Raw genomic sequence first — 6,000 nt, 5'->3', positions numbered from 1 at the left:
TCATCACCAACCTCCGGAGCGCCGTCACGCTGCCGGAGAACTCTTCTACCTCTCCGTCTCTCTTGCTGGATCAAGAAGGCCGAGATCATCGTCGAGCTGTACGTGTGTTGAACGCGGAGGTGCCGTCCGTTCGGCACTAGATCGTGGGACTGATCGTGGGACGGTTCGCGGGGCGGATCGAGGGACGTGAGGACGTTTCACTACATCAACCGCGTTCACTAACGCTTCTGCTGTACGGTCTACAAGGGTACGTAGATCACACATCCCCTCTCGTAGATGGACATCACCATGATAGGTCTTCGTGCGCGTAGGACATTTTTTGTTTCCCATGCGACGTTCCACAACATTTGATACGCCGAGTCAATGTGACCATCTCCTCCTTTTTGTCTCACAACTTCCACCACACTCTATTCCACCTATAGTGCTATATCCATGGCTCACGCTCATGTATTGCGTGAGAGTTGAAAAAGGTTTGAGAAATTAAGAGTGCAAAAACAATTACTTGGCCAATACCGGGGCTGTGCATGATTTAAAGTCGTTGTGTGAGGATGATGGAGCATAGCCAGACTATATGATTTTGTACGGATAACTTTCTTTGGCCTTGTTATTTCGAAAGTTCATGATTACTTTGCTACTTTGCTTGTAGTATTATTGATTTGATGTCAATAGTAAACTATTGTTTTGAATCTTACAGATCTGAACATTCATGCCACAAGAAAGAAGTTACAAAGGACAAATATGTTAGGTAGCATTCCACATCAAAAATTTGGTTTTTATCACTTCCCTACGGGAGGACGAGCAGGAGTTAAGCTTGGGAATGCTTGATACGTCTCCAACGTATCTAAATTTTTTGATGGTTCCATGCTATTATCTTGTCAACTTTGGATGTTTTATATGCATGAATATGCTATTTTATATCTTTTTGGGACTAACCTATTAACTCAGTGCCAAGTGCCAGTTTCTGTTTTTTCCGTGTTTTTTACCCTTTTTCATACGGAGTCCAAATGGAGTAAAACTTTGCGATGATTTTTTGGGACCAAAAGAGAGCCCCGAAGGTTTGGAAGAAGGCTAGAAGAGCCACAAGCCCGAGAGGCGCGACCCCCCTAGGTCGCACCTACGAGGCTTGTGACCTCCTCGTGGGCCCAACCGGCGTAATTCCACCGCCATAAATTCCTATAAATACAGAAACCCCCCAAAAGAAACCTAGATCGGGAGTTCCGCCGCTGCAAGCCTCTATAGCCACTAAAAACCAATCTGGAGCCCGTTCCGGCACCCTGTCGGAGGGGTAATCCATCTCCGGTGGCCATATTCATCATCCCGGCGATCTCCATGACGAGGAGGGAGTAGTTCTCCCTCGGGTCTGAAGGTATGTACCAGTAGCTATGTGTTTGATCTCTCTCTCTCTCGTGTTCTTGAGATGTCTTGATCTCGATGTACCATGGGCTTTGCTACTATAGTTGGATCTTATGATGTTCTTCCCCTCTCCCTTCTTGTAATGAATTGAGTTTCCCCTTTGAAGTTATCTTATCGGATTGAGTCTTTGAGAACACTTGATGTATGTCTTGCACGTGTCTATCTGTGGTGATCAACTTGCGGGTTTGTGACATTGGGAACCTATACATATGGGTTGGCACACGTTTGGATATTCATGTGAGTACTCGATGTATGTTTTGGTGATCAACTTGCAGGTTTCGTGACATTGGGAACCTATGCATATGGGTTGGCACACGTTTTAACTCTCCGGTAGAAACTTCGGGGCACTCTTTGAAGTTCTATGTGTTGGTTGAATAGATGATTCTGAGATTGTGTGATGCATATCGTATAATCATGCCCACGGATACTTGAGGTGACAATGGAGTATCTAGGTGACATTAGGGTCCTGGTTGATATGTATCTTAAGGTGTTATTCTAGTACGAACTCTATGATGGATCGAACGAAAAGAATAGCTTCATGTTATTTTACTACGGACTCTTGAATAGATCGATCAGAAAGAATAACTTTGTGGTGGTTTCGTACCCGACAATAATATCTTCGTTTGTTCTCCGCTATTAGTGACTTTGGAGTGACTCTTTGTTGCATATTGAGGGCTAATTATATGATCCAAATATGTTATCATTGTTGAGAGAACTTCACTAGTGAAAGTATGAACCCTATGTTGGGTAACGTAGCATAAATTCAAAATTTTCCTACGCCATATTCAGATCTTCCTATGGAGAGACCAGCAACGAGAGAGGGGTGAGTGCATCTTCATACCTTTGAAGATCGCTAAGAGGAAACGTTGCTAGAACGCGGTTGATGGAGTCGTACTTGCGACGATTCAGATCGCGATGTGATTCCGATCTAGTGCCGAACCACGACACCTCCGCGTTCAACACATGTGCAGCCCGGTGACGTCTCCTGCACCTTGATCCAGCAAGGAGGAGGGAGAGGTTGGGGAAGATCTCCGGTAGCACGACGGCGTGGTGTCGATGGAGAGACGAGGTCTCCCGGCAGGGCTTCGCCAAGCACCGAGGGAGGAGGAGGAAGGAGGGGAGCAGGGCTGCGCTGAGGGAGAGAAGAAACGGTGTGCAAAACAGCCCCAAACCCCTAGGTATATATAGGAGAAGGGGAGGGGGTGCCACCCCTATGGTTCCCACCCTAGGTGGTGCGGCAGCCCCCCCAGATGGGAGGTGCGGCGGGCAGGGCAGGGGGAGGGGGTGGCGCACCCCTAGGTGGGCCTTAGGCCCACCAGCGCCTAGGGTTTCCCCCCTCTCGAGCTCCTGCGCCTTGGGGCCCTTTGTGGGAGGCGCACCAGCCCACTTTGGGCTGGTTGCCCTCCACCTTTTGGCCCATGCTACCTCTTGGGGCTGGTGGCCCCTCCCCGTGGACCCCGGGACCATTTCCGATGGTCCCGGTGGTCCCGGTATGCTACCGGTGACGCCCGAAACATTTCCGATGTCCAAAACCATCCATCCTATATATCAATCTTTACCTCCGGACCATTTCGGAGCTCCTCGTAACATTAGGGATCTCATCCGGGACTCCGAACAACTTTAGGTAACCTCGTATAACATTTCCCTATAACCCTAGCGTCATCGAACCTTAAGTGTGTAGACCCTACGGGTTCGGGAAGCATGCATACATGACCGAGACGCTCTTCGGCCAATAACCATCAGCGGTATCTGGATACCCATGGTGGCTCCGACACGTTCCACGATGATCTCATTGGATGAACCACGATGTCAAGGATTCAATCAATCCCGTATATAATTCCCTTTGTCTGTCGGTATAGAACTTGCCCGAGATTCGATTGTCGGTATACCTATACCTTGTTCAATCTAGTTACCGGTAAGTCTCTTTACTCGTTCCGTAACACGTCATCCTGTGACTAACTCCTTAGTCACATTGAGCTCATGATGATATTCTATCGAGTGGTCCCAGAGATACCTCTCCGTCACAGGGAGTGACAAATCCCGATCTCGATTCGTACCAACCCAACAGACACTTTTGGAGGTACCCGTAGTGCACCTTTATAGTCACCCAGTTACTTTGTGACGTTTGATACACCCAAAGCACTCCTACAGTATCCGGGAGTTGCACAATCTCACGGTCGAAGGAAAAGACACTTGACATTACAAAAGCTTTAGCATACGAACAATACGATCTAGTGCTATGCTCAAGATTGGGTCTTGTCCATCACATCATTCTCCCAATGATGTGATCCTGTTATCAATGACATCTAATGCCCATGATCAGGAAACCATGATCATCTATTGATCAACGAGCTAGCCAACTAGAGGCTTGCTAGGGACACATTGTGACCTATTTATTCACACATTTATTACTGTTTCCTGTTAATACAATTATAGCATGAACAGTAGACGATTATCATGAACAAGGAAATATGATAGTAACCATTTTATTATTGCCTCTAGGGCATATTTCCAACACCCTAGGCCTTGTTTCCATGCATTGCAATACAGTTCGTGCTCACTTTTGTTACTAGTTACCTTGCTGTTTTTGTAGTTTCAGATTACAAAAACCTATATCTACCATCCATATTGCACTTGTATCACCATCTCTTCGCCAAACTAGTGCACCTATACAACTTACCATTGTATTGGGTGTGTTGGGGACACAAGAGACTCTTTGTTATTTGGTTGCAGGGTTGCTTGAGAGAGACCATCTTCATCCTATGCCTCCCGCGGATTGATAAACCTTAGGTCACCCACTCGAGGGAAAATTGCTACTGTCCTACAAACATCTGCACTTGGAGGCCCAACAACGTCTACATGGAGAAGGTTGCGTAGTAGACATCAATGGTGATCTCGAGTGTTGCTACCACTCGGGACCGTAGTAGTTCTCCTTGCCCTTTTGGTGTCTTGATGCCAAAGGGGGAGAGTGTTTAGGATTTCCTGAGTCACAGGTGTGTCTTATTTGCTTGCCTTCTTTGCTCGTGAACACTTTTATCATTTGCTTTGGTTTGTGGTATGTGTTTGTGAGACCTAGAGACCGAGACATATGCTACCCTTCTACTTTTCTATGTTTGTCTTAGTACTTTGCTAGTATGCGAGATTATGCTTATCTTATGCACTGTATTTATTCTCACATGATATCTCTTGCATTATGCTTATCTCTCATTATGTTAATGCAAGTGTTGCATGTGTATAAAATATAGGGGGGAGTGTTGACTCTAGCGTGTGTTATTTGCGTTCCAAAAGCATTCCTAAATAGTGAACATATATAGGGGGAGCCCGTCTATATTTCTTAGATGTTGGGTTTTCTTATTACCTTGTTTACTTTGTGAAAATCCTGTATTGTCGTCAATCCACCAAAAAGAGGGAGATTGTTAGGGCATATATCTCCCTTACTGGTTTTGGTGATTGACGACAATGCTTTTGCGGACTAATCGTGTGCATTGAGCATTTCAGATAATCTATCATATGTCACAAGATGATTCAAGCCCCTAGGAGTTTTAAAAGTAAAGACGGTTATTTTCTTGTGTTTCTTTTTTGGTGGATTTGAGTCATAGGAGAATTGTACTATTAAAAGGGGGTCCGCTTTGTAAAGGTTTGGGTGGGATCAACACTACACATTTTCATTTGCACCCTTGTTTCTTCCCCCACGTCGATGGAGTTTGCTCCTCTATTTTCTGTGCACGAGTCCTGAAGGCCTCAAGTGACAGTACCGCTATGCACAGCGGTAGTACCTGTCATAAGTGGTGTTACCGTTGTCCTGTGTCGCGTGTACTGCCGCTGCTTTTGGGGACTCAAGTTCTTGTGTTGGTTTTGCACGGTAATGGAACGATAGTACAAAAGGTAGTGCCACTCGCCCACTACGGTCCCACTTTCGCTTCCTTTTGGACCTGTCATGCTCTCAATGATTGTAGGGCGGTGGTGGGTGTGCAGCACTATGGCTTTTAAGCCATAGTACCGCTCTCGTGAGCGCTAGTCCCGTTGTTCTGACACTGTGACCATCCCCTGTTCCCGCCCTACCTCTATGGGCTCCAGAATTGCAACCCAAACAATAGTATCGCTAGGGAAATCGATAGTACCGCTCCGGTGGCACTACCACCTCGTGGCTCCGTTCCATTGCACTGCTCTGTGAGTACTTCCACCCGAGCGGTAGTACCACTTATGTGCGAGCTGTGAGCAAGATAACAGTTGGATTCCTTCCCACTATAATAGAGGGTCTTCTTCCCCAAGAAGACTTACCTCTTCCTCCCCCAAACTCCATTGTTGCTCAAAGCTCCATTTTCACCTGATATCTCTCCCTAGCCAATAAATTTTTTTGATTCTCTAGGGTTTGATTGAGAGGGCCCCGATCTACACTTCCACCAAGAGAAATTTGGTTCCTGCCACTAATCCCTTGTGGATCTTGTTACTCTTGTGTGTTTGAGCACCCTAGATGGTTGAGGTCACCTCGGAGCCACAATCCATTATGGTGAAGCTCCGTGGTGGTGTTGGGAGCATCCAATTAAGTTGTGGAGATTGTCCCAATCTTGTTTGTAAAGGTTCAGT

Source organism: Hordeum vulgare, chromosome 7H, assembly GCF_904849725.1.
Source record: "Hordeum vulgare subsp. vulgare chromosome 7H, MorexV3_pseudomolecules_assembly, whole genome shotgun sequence".
In the NCBI taxonomy this organism is placed as follows: domain Eukaryota; kingdom Viridiplantae; phylum Streptophyta; class Magnoliopsida; order Poales; family Poaceae; genus Hordeum; species Hordeum vulgare.
This window is presented reverse-complemented; position numbering follows the sequence as displayed.